The 15,703-nt window shown below is 54.2% G+C and overlaps 2 protein-coding genes across 8 annotated transcripts in view; both read right to left on the reverse strand.

The window, feature by feature from the left end:
* Window positions 1-12,412, reverse strand: part of FCN3 (ficolin 3) — a 176,512-nt gene extending 164,100 nt beyond the window's left edge. Inside the window, exon 1 of the mRNA XM_050795887.1 lies at window positions 12,409-12,412. The gene's annotated coding sequence lies outside the window, so the exon portion shown is untranslated. The remainder of the gene's footprint in view (window positions 1-12,408) is intronic.
* Window positions 10,841-15,703, reverse strand: part of AHDC1 (AT-hook DNA binding motif containing 1) — a 70,749-nt gene continuing 65,886 nt past the window's right edge. For all 7 annotated transcript variants that reach the window (XM_050794359.1, XM_050794367.1, XM_050794343.1 and 4 more), the window contains one exon: window positions 10,841-11,477. The gene's annotated coding sequence lies outside the window, so the exon portion shown is untranslated. The remainder of the gene's footprint in view (window positions 11,478-15,703) is intronic.

The following is a 15,703-nucleotide window of genomic DNA, read 5'->3' on the forward strand; positions in this document are numbered from 1 at the left end:
GCCTCTGGGGAGGGGCTTTTATGGCCCTAACCAGGCCCTCAAGGTCCCCAGCCCCTCTCCCTGTTTATACAACTGCTGCAGTGTCTTTGAGAGTCCTGTTGCCTCAGAAAAACACCTACTGCAACTCCCTGTTTGCAGAGAGGCAGAAGAGGCCCAGAGAGGAGCAGCAGCTGATCCAGGGTCACACAGCAGAACCAGGACTGGAAGCCGGGGTTCCTTCTCCTCGCTGTGCATGTTGGCCCGTGGGCCACTTAGTCCGATCTTTCCCTTGGTCCATTTAACTCTTTCTCCCTCCCAGGTCTTCGGGATATGACAATGACCTCTTTTTGTGTTGCTGTTGTTGCCCAGGTGATATGTCTGTCTGCCTGTTAGTCCATCTGTTTGTCACAGGGCTTCAATACCCTCTGGCAGAATATGGAAGAGAAGAGAGCTTGGTTTTTGGTCAAGGGCTATTGGAGAGGTAGGGGTGGGATGGGGAGACAGAGAAACAGAAAGAAAGAAATTTGAGACGAGAGGAAGGAAGAGAGAAGAGCTAGGGGAGGGCACTGGCGGCAGAGCTGAGAAGCCCAGGCTCCCCTTTACCTCTACCTCCAGCCTGGGCACAGGGGCGAGCTCTGAGCTCAGAGACTCTGAGTCCTGCCTCTTGGGGCCTTGGGAAGGGGATATCAGGGCTCCTCCAGGGTCTGAGCCCAACCCCCAAACCCTGGGGGCAGCTGGGTTGGAGTCCTGGGAGCAGTATTCAGGGTGCAGGTGTGGGGTACAGTGACCGAACTGCCCTCATGGGAAAAGGAGGGAGGGGATTGCGGGTACTGAGCGGGCATGAACCTGGGCATGCATTGACTTAGGGTGTGTAGTCTCTTTGGAGCAGGGTTGTTGAGAGTGTGCGTGAGGTTGTGAGTATGCTGGGACTCTGTGTGGACAGCTATGAACAAGCTGGGACTTCAGCCGGGAGGGGAAGGACTGCAGGAATGTGTGTCTGTGACCGGCAGGGAGTGGTTGTGTATGCGTGGAAAGATTTGTGTGAACCTGCCTTACATGTTCTTGCGAGGGCTGTATCCTGTGTACGTAGGCAGGTGAACTGTATAGCTCTGTACAGTTGTGTGTGTTGTGTGTCTGGATGAATGTGTATCATGTGTTTGAATTGCGTATTTATATGTTAAATGTGTAATTGCATATATGTGTAGATGTGTACACGTGTTTGTAATTACCTTGAGGTATATGTGTGGAGTTATCTGTATGAGTCTTGCCTGTAGGTTGTATGTGCAGTCGTGTGTATTTGTGGAGTAGTGAATATTAGGAAGCTGTTCACATGTGCGGTTGTGTATTTTGGGGGATTAGGTTATATGTGTGGTTCTTTTTGAGATGGAGTTTCACTCTTGTCACCCAGGCTGGAGTGCAGTGGCAGGATCCTGGCTCACTGCAACCTCTGCCTCCTGAGTTTAAGCAACTCTTGTGCCTCAGCCTCCTGAGTAGCTGGAATTATAGGTGTGTGCCACCACGCCCGGCTAATTTTTGTATTTTTAGTAGAGACGGGGTTTTGCCATGTTGCCCAGGCTGGTCTCGAACTACTGGCCTCAAGTGATCTGTCCGCTGCGACCTCCCAAAGTGCTGGGATTACAGGTGCAAGCCACCGTGCCCGGCCTATATTTGTGATTCTTTTTTTTTTTTTTTTTTTTTTTTGAGACAGAGTCTCGCTCTGTCGCCGGGGCTGGAGTGCAGTGGCCGGATCTCAGCTCACTGCAAGCTCCGCCTCCCGGGTTTACGCCATTCTCCTGCCTCAGCCTCCTGTGTAGCTGGGACTACAGGCGCCCGCCACCTCGCCCGGCTAGTTTTTTGTATTTTTTTAGTAGAGACGGGGTTTCACCGTGTTCGCCAGGATGGTCTCGATCTCCTGACCTCGTGATCCGCCCGTCTCGGCCTCCCAAAGTGCTGGGATTACAGGCTTGAGCCACCGCGCCCGGCCTATTTGTGATTCTTAAGGCTATACTTTATTTTTTGTTTATTGTTGAACTTCCCCTGTCAGAATGTAAACTCTATGAGGACTGAAATTTTTATCTATTTTGCTAACTGTATTCCTAGTGTCCAGAATAGGGCTCAATACTTAGTAGGCACTGGATACGTATTTCTCCAATGAATGATGAATAAGAGTGTGCATGCTTGGCAGGGTGTGGGAAGTGTGTTATGCGTATGAATCGTGCGTGTGTGTCTGGATGTGTGAATGGATACATTTTTGTGTCCGGATATGTGAGGTTTCTAGCATAAGTGGCCTATGAACCAAGTGCGTGCACAGGTGCATGTGTGTCTAGGTGTGTGACTGTGTACCTGAAGCTGGGCCACGTCTGTGTGCGTGCACAGTTGTGTGTGCTTGTACATGGGGTTGGGAAGGCGCTGTCGACTTCTCCCAGCCTTCAGCACTCACTCAGCTTCACCCCAGGTCGCCTGCTGCGAAATGTCAGTGGCAGAGAAGCTAAAAATATCTGCTCTCCTCCTTCTGCTCACTGCTCGAGCTGATGGGACTGTGGGGCCCCAGCCGGCCCCTCGGGCCCTAGGGGGAGGAGGAACTGCTGGATGAGGGGGCGGGGTACAGGGGAAGGAAGGGAGGCCCTCCTCAGTACACACCCTTCCCCCTTTCCTCTTGGGCTCCAAAGCCAGGCTACAGGCTCACCTCTTTCAGGAAGCCCTCAAGAACCCCCCAGGAGCTTGTGTGTCTGTGTGTCTGTCTACCTGGCAAGGAGATATGGCCCCCATCAGACTGGAGCTCCACGGGGCAGGTCTTTGCCTCTTCTGCCCATCTAGGGACTCCAGGGGACACAGCTCTGTCTGCTTCAGACCAGGGGCTCCCAGGGAAAAGACTAGTGCTGTCTCCTTCCTAAGCCTGAGGGTTACGGATGCAGCCCAGGCCAGACAGGGCTTCACTGGGCTCTGGTTCTGGGGCCACTAGGGCCCTCTGACCCCAGGGCAGATCTGCTGCGATGAAGAGCTTGTGGGTAGGGAGGAGTCTCAGCTCTGCCCACACCACACCCTAGGCTGGCACGTGTTTGTGCTATGGGTACTTGTGTGGGTGCAGGTGGGACATGTCAGGGCCCGTGGGTCCTCTGGGGGCCTGTGCCTCTCCACATGTCGGGCTCCTGCCTGCATCAGTGGTGTCAGCGACTGCCCGCCTTGGGCACTGTGGTCAATCAGTACAAGTTGGATGTGTTGTGTGTTTCTCTGTTTTTTTTTTTTTTTTTTTTAATTAAATGGAGTCTTGCTCTGTCGCCCAGGCTGGAGTGCAGTGGCACAATCTCTGCTCACTGCAACCTCCACCTCTCGGGTTCAAGTTATTCTCCTGCCTCAGCCTACCGAGAGTTGGGACTACAGGCGTGTGCCACCACACCTGGCTAATTTTTTGTATTTTTGGTAGCGACAGGGTTTCACCACGTTAGCCAGGATGGTCTCGATCTCCTGACCTCAGGTGATCTGCCTGCCTTGGCCTCCCAAAGCACTGGGATTACAGGTATGAGCCACCACACCCGGCCTTCTCTGTGTTCTTGTGTGTGCACATGGATGACTCTGGATGTGGGTTTCTGCCTTTCATTGTGCAGGCCTGCAGACACTAGCCGGGATGGACTCTGCATTCATGCGGGAATTGCCGATGTCACCATGGGGGTTTCTGTTTGTGTGTCAGTGTGCTCGAGCGTGTGTCTCTGTCCGATGGTCAGTGCCTGTCCTGTGTATGGAGGTGTATGTGGGTGCATCTGTGTGTCAGTGTTTCAATTACCATGTTTCTGTGTGTCTGTATGTCTGTCTTCCTGGCTGTCGTTATGTCTATGGCACCTCCGTGCCTGTGTTGTGTGCCTAGGTCAGTTTGATTTTGCAGGTCTGTAGGGCCATGTGTCCCTCTGTATGTTGGTGTTTTCCATGTGGGTTGGAATCTGCCTCTGCTTTTCCTAGTCTCCCACCATTTCTGTGTGGAAGGCCTTAGGCATTGTGTGTGTGCGTGTGTGTGTGTGTGTGTGTGTACAGCAACTTTCTCCAGCCCCAAAGCCTGCAGCCCTGAGATCTGCTCTCCCACTCTTTCTCCGTTGGACTTCAGGTGGGAGCTGAAGCAAAGAGGGCAGGCAGGCAGGGAGCCCACGACAGCCGGGGGCCAGGGCCAGGCTGCCACGAGGGCCCTACCTCAGCTTTCCTCCAAGCAAGCGCTAAGCCAGAGCCTCGGTTACATGTAAACACCAGCTGTGTCAAGACGGCGCAGCTTCTTCTAGGTCAACAGACAGCTGTGGGGTTGCTAGGCAACCGCCTGGCTCCCCCCTCCATTAGGCCCCCTCCCACTGGCTCTACCTGCAAACCCTCTGTTGGCTCCCCCCAAGCCAGGATAGGCCTCGCCCCTCCGCGCCAATTAACACAGCGGGACTGAGGGGGTAGGGGGTCAGCGTAGCTCCGGGACTGGAATTAAGGTATGAGAAGGTGTTAACCCTTCACGTGCCACCACCCCCTCCACCTAGTCCTGGGGCACTTCACACACCCCTAACTTCACCAGTCACTTTAGGGCCGGGAGTGATGAGGAGCAGGTCCTGAGGGATGGGGACCCTCAGAGCAGCCACAACCAGGACTGGAGAGATGCTGGAGGCAGATGGCACAGGGCTTGGTCAAGGCCTCTCCCTTCCCCAGCCAAGCCTGGGGGAAGGAAGGGTTAAATTCCCCCTTTATTTCCCCTGTCCCGCCCCCTCCAGGACAGCCACCCCATTTCCAGGGCAGCACCTGCGCTCCCAGCTGCCGTGCCCGCTTGGTGCCTGAGCCCAGGCCAGGCAGCCCCCGCAGCGCCCCGGCCCTCGCCCTTGCCCGCCCCAGCGTCGCCCTTTGCCCGGCCTGGGACTTCTCTGCCGGGAAAGGGGAGGCGAGGGCCCCCAGGCCTTCGGCAAGGGGATCAGGCCCTCCGAGGGGGTGCGTGGGCCGAGGCCACCAGCCCCCGGGGTGACTTGGCTGGAGCCGGAGGAAGGAGTTGGAGGAGCGAGCCCGGCAGGCAAGGGGGCAGTTGTGGGGGCAGCGCCCGTGGCCGCCCCATTAGTATGCGGCCGCGCTCCGCGCGCCATGGCAACAGCTCCCCCCGCGCCGCGCTAGCCTGGCAGCCCCGGGCGCAGCGCGCACCTCTCCTCCCACAGGTGGCGGCGCGCACGGGCACGCACGCACACTCGGCCCGGGAGCCTAGGGGAGCGCCGGGGGCGCCAGGTGCGCTGGGGCGTCCTGACGCCCGTGCAGCCGCCCATGGGCGTGTCCCCAGGTGCTCCGGAGTGAGGCCCGAGGGAGGAGTGTGTCCTCGAGGACGTTCTACCCGTGCCTGGGTGTGCCCCTCAGTGGGTCTCTCGGCGGGCCTTCCGTGCCTTTATGTCGGTCTCCGCTTGTCCTGGAGGGTCTGTGCCTGTCTGTGCTCATCTGCCTCCTTAGCCCCAAGTGCTTAAGTGTGACTGCCACTGTTAACCGAGCGTACCTGTGCCTCTGTGTGTCTGTACGCGCCCGAGGGGTGTGTGTGTCCGTGTCCGCGTCCATGGCTCTGGGTTTTCCCCAGGAGGAACGCCCTGGGTGTGTCTGCGACTCTGGATGTCCGTGTGTGTCTGAATGAGTACCTGTGTGTGCGCCTTTGTGTCTGTGTGTGTGGCCCGTGGATATCTGTGTCTGGCATCCATGCGTGTTTTGGGTGTGGCTGTGTGTGGACTTTTGTACGTGTATGTCCCTGTAAGTGCCCCCAGGAGCCCCTCTCTCCACGCATGGCACTGTGTGTTCCTGTGAGTGCCCCACGTCTCCTGGAGTGTGGCTGTGTGTCCAGGGGCTGCTGGCTCTTTGCCCTCCTCGGCTTCACTCCCTGCTGCCTGAGTGAGCCGACACCTGCTCCCTGAGCACTGGGTCCCCCTCCCCCAACCTGGCAAGGACAGGGAAGGACAGGGAGGCAGAGGCAGAGGCAAAAATGGAGGCAGAGACAGAGACATGGAGGGAGACACAGCCAAGTAGGCTGGAGAGGTGGAGATCCAGTCACGTGATCAGCCTCAAAGCCCAAGACGGAGAAGAGAGGCACAGAGATGCCAAGATCCGGACATTAGAGAGAGGGAGACTCAGAGGCACACAGAGACCCAGAGCACGGCGTCCGGAACTGCAGAAACAGAAGAGATCAAGGATGCAGCTCCCCAGCCTCCCTTCCTCTCTCCCTCCCTCCCACTCTTTCCAGCCCCAGCTGTGCCTCCCCCACATACCCAAAGCAGAGTTCTCCTGGCCCTGGGACTGGAAGCCAGCCTCCTCCTCACAGCTGGCTGTGTGTGTGTGGACACGTGTACATGCATGTGCGCATCTGTGTGACGCACTGGGCTAGTGCTTACCTTGTACACAGCCGTCCCTCATTAAACACCTCCTCTGCCCACCACCACTGTTCACATTTTCACAGGCCCAAATCATGCACACCTTTACACACCTGCCACACAGCCAGCCACACTCATTCAAGTCCAGAAACATGTCCTGGGCCTCCCTCTCTCAATCCCATCCACAAAGGGCCAGAAGACCCAGCACACACAGCCCCACCAGAAAGTCTCTGCCCATCCTAAGCTCTGCGGGTCAGATGTCCACCCCTTCCCCCACTCAGCAACCCTCGAGGGGCTCGAACCCCTGCCATTCACAGGGAAAAACTCGTAACTAAATATGTCAATTCAATCAGACTAGACACTCAAAGGCAGGGCCCCTGACTGTCCTGCTCACTGTTGATTCCCTAAGTGCCTTCGACGGTGCCTGGAAGGTGCTTAAGAAATGTTTGAATGAATGTGTTCACACCAGGTCTCTCAGAGAACCCACAGTAATTGACAGCCACTCGGAGTGAAAAACACGAATGGATACGACAGTGTACATACAAGAAGGCATCATATGCACACCTAGGACAGTACACTAAATACAGGTGTGTGTGACACTCAGCTCAACAGCTCAATTAGAGGTTATCCAGTTGGCTGTGCATTGGAACCACCCAAGAAGCCTTCACAAATCCCCATGCCCAGGCCCCACCCCAGACCCATAAAATCGGAATATTTTTGGGTAAGACTTGGGCATCGGCATTTTGAAGCTCTCCAGGCAATTCCGTTCTAGGATCTAGAACCCCTTATGTACATGAAGAGACTAACAAGTGTTGACACAGGGGTTATAGCCCGGGATGGGAGTAGAGAGGATTTTCACTTTTGTGGCGCCATCTCGGCTCACTGCAACCTGTGCCTTCCGGGTCAAGCGATTCTCCTGCCTTAGCCTCCCGAGGAGCTGGAACCACAAGCGTGTGCCACCATGCCCAGGGATTTTCACTTTTAACTGTACAGTGAAGCACAGACTTCTGAGCCAGACTGCTTGGTCTGTACTCTGGTGTCACCACTTAGCAAGTTCTGGTTTGAACGTACTCACTGAGTGGTCTTCATAAATTCTCTCTGCACTTGAGTCTCCTGTCTGTAAAATGGGGATAATAATCATTAAAAAGAAGCCTCATAGGATTCTGGTGGAGACCAAACGCATTAATATATACACAAAGTGTTTGGAACAGCTGGTATATATAAGTGCCATATATCTATTATTAAAAATTTTAAATTATAGAATGGATTTTTGGATTTTATAAGCAGATTCCCCCCCGCCCAAAACTGTGAAAAGCAAGGGAGGCCAGGTGCAGTGGCTCACGCCTGTAATCCTAGCACTTTGGGAGGCCGAGGCGGGCGGATCACGAGGTCAGGAGTTCAAGACTAGCCTGGCCAGCATGGTGAAACCCTGTCTCTACTAAAAACACAAAAATTAGCTGGACGTGGTGGCAGGCACCTGTAATCCCAGCTACTTGGGAGGCTGAGGCAGGAGAATTGCTTCAACCTGTGAGGTGGAGGTTGCAGTGAGCCAAGATTTTGCCACTGCACTATAGCCTGGGCGACAGAGCAAGACTCCGTATCAGAAAAAAAAAAAAAAAAGAAGAAAAAGGGAAAAAATTTTAAAGAAGAAAAGGTTGGGCATGGTGGCTCACACCTGTAATCCCAGCACTTTGGGAGGCCGAGCTGGGAGAATTGCTTGAGGTCAGGGGTTTGAGACCAGCCTGGGAAACATGGCAAGACGCCATCTCTAAAAAGCAGAAATAAAAGAAAAATACAAAAAGGGGGGAAAAACAAAGGAAGGGCTTAAAGCCTAGGCCAACCTACTTCTGCCACTTTCCATGTGAGCTTTGGACCAGGCCCTTACTCTGTGTCTGGGAACCTGTCTTCTCATTTGTAAACCAAGTGAGCATCTTTCTCTACCTCAAGGATTGTTCGAAGAATAAACACCTCAGGGAAGTGTTTAATAAATGATGGCGAAACCCACGTATCTGAGAACCACATTGCCTTGATGCATTCTGGGATCAGGTGTGGCACTGTGGTGGCGGTAGGGCCCCGACCTCTGAAAAGAACAGATCAAAACAGAGCGTGCCCCAAACCTGCACCATACACTGTGCAGGGTGTCTGCTGCCCTTGTCTAAGGGCACAGAGAACGTTCCATCCCAGAGGCCCTGGTCCATCTCCTGAGTCTGGTCTCCAAAGTACACCACGGCCCGCCTCACCCCTTCCTAAGCAGCAGACCCTAGGCTGAAACCTCTCCTTTCCCTGAGCGCCCATTCCCTTCCTGCCCCTCCCTTCCCATCTCCTGGAGCTCCTGTTCTCACCAAGCCTTCCTCCCATCCCTTCCCTCTCGCTATGCGCCTCTTTTCATAGTGAACTCTCATCTTCCCTTGAGTTAAGGGGCTCCTTCACTGTGCCATAATCACCTCGTCAAACTCCCATTTCCTTCCTGGGTCTTGTCTCTCTGCCCCAGTTCCACAGCCCTGGGGCCCACAACCCTTCACTGCCCTTCCTCTCCCTCTCAAGTTCCTCTCCTATCTCATGTTGAGCCCCAGTCCCTTCCACTGAGCAATCCACCATTGTCCCCTCCCCTCCCCGAAACCTCCTTTGGGCCGCCACCTCTCTGAGCCCTCAGCTGGACTCACCAGGCCCCACTCTGGTTCTCCTAACGCCAACTGGGCCCAGCCTGCCCCACCTGGAGAGCCTCGAGTCTCTTCTGCTTCCTCAGCAGCTGCTACACACAGGCATTTTCTCCCTGCAGGTGACTCTTGGGGCTGAACACAGGCTTCTCTTGGGTTGGCCCATCTCAGCCTCACCCACTGCTTTCTCTGATGCTCCCTACCCGCTGCAATCAGGCTCCACCCTACCCAGAGCGACCTTGCCAAAGCCCTCTCCCCTCCCTCAACACAGGGTGTGCCCAACAGAGCTAACTGCATGTGGCTCTTGCCTCCTGTCAGCCTTTCGAATCTCTGGGCCTTTGCACATCCTCTTCCTCCTCCAGGAACTCCCTCCCAGCACCTTAGGCCTGGCTCCATAAACACTTTCTCCTGGGAGAAGCCCTCCTCCCTAACTCTCAGGGAGTCTCACTGCTTCTTGCCCCCACTTCCAGCTCCATACTGCATCGTTAGCTTGAGTGTAGTGTTGTCTTCCCCGTCAGCAGTCAGGAAGTGTAGGGTAATGTCTTCATCTCTGAGTCTGGGGGATGCAAGGAGGGGGCTTGGTGGGTGGATGAGCCTTTTACATCCAGCACAGAGGCTACAGTTTCAGGGGACTGTGGCCTGAGTCCTCCTGCCTCTTCTTCCAGACAGGTGTGCCCAGGTGTGTTTCCTCCTCAGACCACGGGCTCCTCTGACTCTCCTGAGGCCAGGGCCTAGCTGGTTGGGTCAGGGAGGGCAGGCGCCATGGTACTACCCCTTGACGTCTCCCTGAGCTTCACTGAGGAGGGACATGAAGCCACACTCAGCAGAACTTAAACATAAAATGGGTCTATGGGAAAAACTGCTTCCCAAAGACCAGGGAGGCCAAAGTGGGCACCATTTGGGCAAGGGCACCCAAGAAGTCCCCAAAGTCAGGGATCAGGAAACAGCTCAGCTCTTCCAGCCCACCGGACGCAGGCACACGGTTAGTTTTCTTCTTCCACAGTTTACCAAAGCTGGGAGGAAACATTTGGAGTTCAGGGTAGACAGAAAGGGGAGGGCAGAGCAACACTGGGGTGACTGGCCTGATGATATCCCAGGTTCTGCATAAGCAGATGTGGGTATATTGGGGTAAAATGAAGGGCCTGGAGGCAGAGAAGACTGATGACCCGGGGCAAATGGGAGATACACAGACAGGGGGTACTCCATTCTTAGTGAGAAAGGGAGGCCCCATGAGGGTTCCTGGACTTACGATGGGATGAGTGTCGCCAAGAGAGGTGTCCCTGAACCAAAGTAGAACTGTGAGGCCCAAAAGCCATGAATACACAGGACACACAAAGGGACTCCAAAGTACACCATGGACCTTGGATGGAATAAGGGGATCCACAAGCAGGAGCCCCAAACTCTGGCCCATGATGGAGGTTCCTCAGGGAGAGGAAATCCAGGATTTGGGGAGACCTTGGACTTGGATAGAATATAGGGTCTCAGAGTCAGGGGAGACCCAGGACCTAGGACAAAATGAAGGTCCAAGAGGTAGAATCCCTGGACCTGGGACTGAATGCATGATCAAGGGCCAGGATGTCCTTGGTAGCAGAGTGGGGAGCTCAGAGGCAGGGGAGACCCAGGGCCTGGAGTGAAATGGGGGGGAACCCAGATCCAAGGGTGACCAAGATCTCAGGCAGAAGGGAGAACTCAGTGGCCGGCAACACATGCAGGTATTTCAACTCCTCTGGAGAACCAGTAGCTGGTGACAAAACCCAGCGGTGTCCCTTCCATGGCCCTCCACCCTCACTCCCCCTTTCACAAGACACAAGGTTGGTTTTTTTTTTTTTTTTTTTTTTTTTTGCTTTTTTTCATTTCTTTTTAATACAAACTTGGATCTTTGGGTGTGTCCTGCCAACAGAAAACAACAACAACAACAACAGAAGAGAAAACCCAAAAGAGTGAAAAATAAGAAAGAAAAAAAAAGCTCCCGCAAGAGGTTCTTCTCCCTCCCCCCCACCATGCGAATTTGCACACCACGGGACCACAGCAGGTTTACAGAATGCAATATACAATCCACGATTTATAATAAAACAGTATATACAATAAATAGGATATTGTTCATTTTTGTCAAACGACCTGTAGATAAATTTCTCAGTGCATACTTGCAGGGGCTCTGGACACCTCGGGGCCCCGCTCGCAACCTCTTGCACACGCTCGCTCTCTCGCTCTCTCTCTCTTTTTTTTTTTTGTCTTTTTCTAAAACTGTGTTTTGTTTTTAAGTTTTGTACATTTTTAAAAAGTATTTACAATTGCTGGTTTTGTGCAGAAAGGGCTCACCTTCGGCTTCTGCGTGGAGGAGATGGGCGGGAGGGGGTGGAGGGAGATGGGTCTGCAAGGGGCGTAGGGGGCAGGGTGGGAGGCAGGGGGGCAGGGTGGGAGGCATAGGGGCAGGCGCTCCTGCCAAAGGACGATGTGGACGCTGGGAGGGATCTTGGCGTTGGTTTTCTGAAAGCTGCAAAGAAACACAAGAGAAGAGGCAGGAGTGAGCGGCAGGCATCGACTGCTCTGAGATCAGGGAAGTGAAGAGGGAGACCCTCACCCAGCTCCTCCTAGGATTTGTCCGGGAAAGCTACCCATTGTTCTTTCTCCTGAAAACTCAGACCTGCCTTCTCTGAGCCCAGTTTACCCATCTGTAAAACATGCATGTCCAAGCCCCAAACCACAGGGTGAAGCAGGTGCTGGTTGAGGAGCTGGGGTTCCAGGCAGTGGAATTTGTTAAGAGCTTGGGCTCTGGAATCAGACACAGCTGAGTTCAAATACCAGCGCTACCCTTTAATAGCGCTATGACCTTGGGCATGTTGTTGGACTTCTGTGAGCCTCAGTTTGCCCATCTGTAAAAAGAAGATAACTGAACTACCCCACTGGTTTGTTGGGAGGACTCAGTGATATAGGGCAGAGGAAGCCTGGTCCTTAAGTGCATAATAAATTATACTGATTACTATTCATTATTATTTTTCTGGGGCAGTTGGGCTCTCCAAACCTGCCTCCTCATGTCATGATGAGTTTAGTAATTCCTCCAACTTAGGCTGTTCTGAGGAATGACATCATGGGGAGGGCAGGGTCTCAGCACACAGCACAGGTGTGAACCACTGCTTTTATTTCTTCTAAATCCAATCCTCTTCTTACCAATGCCATTTTGTTCCTTAGAGAGGTGAGGTGAGGAGGAAGTCTTTCTCAGTGAAGGAACAGAAACTGCCCAACACAATGCCATCTGTGTTTGGCTTAACCCTGCCTTCCTGAAGCTCAGACACTCCCAAGCTCCCAGTTCCTCCCATCGCCAGACACTCGAGATTGGAAGTACCCCTTTTTCCCAGACAGTTCTCATTATGCTTGCGGGGCCCTGGGGATCTGACTTCCCTACCCAGACCCCCAGCTTGGCTAGACCCCCTGGATTCACAGCTCTGCTAGGGTGAGTGAGAAGGTCCCCTGAAGGACAGGGTTGGGCTCGGGACTTCCTAAGAGCTCCAGTCATTAGCCTGGTCCTTTCAGACTTCTGTCCTCCTCTCAGAGCCCCGAGACACACACACATCTCCCACCCTCAGTGTGCAACCAACTCCATCCGAATTAAGGGGCGAGGTGAGGATGCTGAAGCGGCCTCCTCAGGTTCCTTAGGAGCCCATCAGTCCTCCCCCACACCAGCAGGAGCCAGGCAGCGACAGAAAGCCTTTCCTCCCTTGTACTTTCTTGGCTTTCCTTTCTACCAGAGCCACATTTAAATTCTGCTCAGCCTCGGCTGCTGTCTGCTGGGCAGTCAGCCCCAGGGACGACTTTTGTCCTGAGGCTGGACTTGCCAGGACTACCCCAAGGTCCAGGGGAACCAGGTGGGCTCCTGCAGAGGCAGGGCAGCACCCCGTTCTGGTGGATCAGACCAGGTGGCAGGCAGAGGCATGGGAGAGGAGAAGAGCTGCATCTTTGTTAAGCTGTCAGGTCGCCTGCAGTTACAGGAGGATGGAATACTAGCCGTAGGGGCGAGCGGTGTGCCTGGGAGGGTGACAGCTGTGCTGCAATGGGGTGATAGGTAGAAAAGCAGCTCTTGGGGCAGGGGCTGCTGTTGGGATGAATGCAAGCTCTCCATAGTCAGGCGGTAAACAGGCTGCAGAGACAAGAGGGGTGTGTATTAGGGAGCAGAAGGATTTTATCTGGGGTAACTGCTTGAACCAGAGGGCTGGGGGCATCTATCCAGAGGACAGCTCTATTGCGGTTGAAGAACAGTTGCCAAGCTAAAGAACCTCTGTTGGGGTGTTGGGTGACAAGGGAAGGGGACTTTAGGATGGGCTGCTCCAAACCACTGGCAAACTGATATTGTCCAATGCCAGCCTCCTCTGCTCCCTCCAAGGGCCCTGGGGCAGGCTGGGAGCCTCTGCATAAATCCCTGCACCCCCACCCCCACCCCCGGCCCTTAGCCACTGCCAGTGACCCTCTCTAAGCCAGGTCTCCATGGTGATCTCAGCCCAGCAGGCGGCTCCTGCCAGAACCATTCCCGCGGTGCCTGCGGCCAGGCAGCAGGAGGCTTTCTCACCCTCTGCTAAGCCGCCCATCGCGTCTCACCTTCCTCCTCCCACTACCCTCCCCAGCTTTCAGGACTTGGCCAGCCAGAGACTTTGGCAGAATCTTCAGGATGGGAGGGAGTGGGGGAGGGGGGAATCAAAGCCCAAAAGCCCCAGGGTTCTCATGGAGGTGGGAGGAGAATGCTGTGGCTGTGTGGAACTCTGACCTCACCAGGTTCAGCTCTCCACAAAGCAGGACCAGACACTAACACGCAGCCCAGTGCTAGGCACTGGGGACAAAGCAGAGACCAAGACCGATCTGGTTCCTGTCCTTGAGAGGCTCGCAGATAGAGGGGAAAGCAAAGCAGACCCCAAACCAGGTAATTACCATGCAGGGAGATAGTGGCTGTGCCACGGAAGGTCCTGGGGAGGCAGCTAACCTGGTCATGGCAGGAGAGACTGTGGCTCTTCAACCACTACTCAACACTGCCCAGCACATGCTGGGGCTGAGACATGCGCTGACTGAATGACAGAGCAGGGACTGACCTGAGTCTGGTCAGCATGTCAAGGTCCAGCTCGGGCCTTGCACACCTTCAGAACACCTCCTTATACCACCCTGTTACCATAGCTACGGTACCCTTGTCATCCCGACCTGGCTCCTCCAGGGCAGGAACCTGTATGTGGTACTGCTGCACACCCAGCACTAGCACGCACCAGCCCCCAGCACACCAACCACTGTTACGCAGACTTCACCTTCTAGTGCCTCTGTGACACACAACTGCAGAGTCACATTCCTCTGAGTCCTCACGCTCCGGTGGTTTCACCATCTGAGGTGCCAGGGCATTAAGTGGTCTCTGCCTGTCGGGGGGGGGCACTGGCAGCACTGAGGGACAGCTGAGCAGAGATTCAAAGTGCTGCAGAGCACATATAAATCAGGTTGTCCAGAGAGGGCTGCTCTCCTCCAAAAAGGAATCTATATTGGTGCTTTCATTTAAGCAACCAGCAAACATGTATTCATGCCCACTGGCTGCCAGGACATGAGTTAAGGTCTAACCTCTACTATCTGGTCTCTACTCTCTTGAAAGGGTCCAATGTCAAACAAGGCAGTAGAGCAGAAGGCAAAAAGAGTGCATCAGGCCGGGCAAGGTGGTTAACGCCTGCAATCCCAGCACTTTGGGAGGCCGAGGTGGGTGGATCTCTTGAGGTCAGGAGTTCGAGACCAGTCTGGCCAACATGGTGAAACCCCATCTCTACAGAAAAAATACAAAAACTGGGCCGGGCGCGGTGGCTCACACCTGTAATCCCAGCACTTTGGGAGGCTGAGGTGGGCAGATCATGAGGTCAGGAGATCAAGACCATCCTGGCTAACACGGTGAAACCCGTTTCTACTATAAATACAAAAAATTAGCCGGGCGTGTTAGTGGGTGCCTGTAGTCCCAGCTACTCAGGAGGCTGAGGCAGGAGAATGGCGTGAACCCGGAAGGCAGAGGTTACAGTGAGCCGAGATCATGCCACTGCACTCCAGCTTAGGTGACAAAGTGAGACTCCCTGTCAAAACAAAAACAAAAACAAAAACAAAAACAAAAAACCAACACACACACACACACACAAAACTAGCCAGGTGTGGCGGCACACACCCTGTAATCCCAGCTACTTGGGAGGCCAAGGCATGAGAATTGCTTGAACCCGGGAGGTGGAGGTTGCAGTGGGCTGAGATCGCACCACTCCGCTCTAGCCTGGGTGACAGAGCAAGACTGTCTCAAAAAAAGGAAAAAGTCCATGTGAATTTGAGAGACTGATTTCCTGTGTGACCCAGAGTAAGTCCCTTCCCTCTCTGGGCTTCAGTTTTTTTTTTTTTTTGAGACAGGTTTTCACTCTATCACCCAAGGTAGAGTGCAGTGGCACAATCATGGCTCACTGCTACTTCCACCTCCCAGGCCCAAGCGATCCTCCCATCTCAACCTCTTGAGTAGCTGGGACTAGAGGCACACATCACCATACATGGCTAATTACTTTATTTTAGTTTTTGTAGAGACAAGGTTTCATTATGTTGTGCAGGCTAGACTCAAACTCCTGAACTCAAGCAATCCACCTGCCTTGGCCTCCCAAAGTGCTGGGATTACAGGTGTGAGCCACCGTGGCAGCCTGAGTTTCTATTCTATAAAATAAGGGAGTTGAACAGGTGATGGGA

This window comes from Macaca thibetana, chromosome 1 (assembly GCF_024542745.1).
Source record: "Macaca thibetana thibetana isolate TM-01 chromosome 1, ASM2454274v1, whole genome shotgun sequence".
NCBI classification, from domain to species: domain Eukaryota; kingdom Metazoa; phylum Chordata; class Mammalia; order Primates; family Cercopithecidae; genus Macaca; species Macaca thibetana.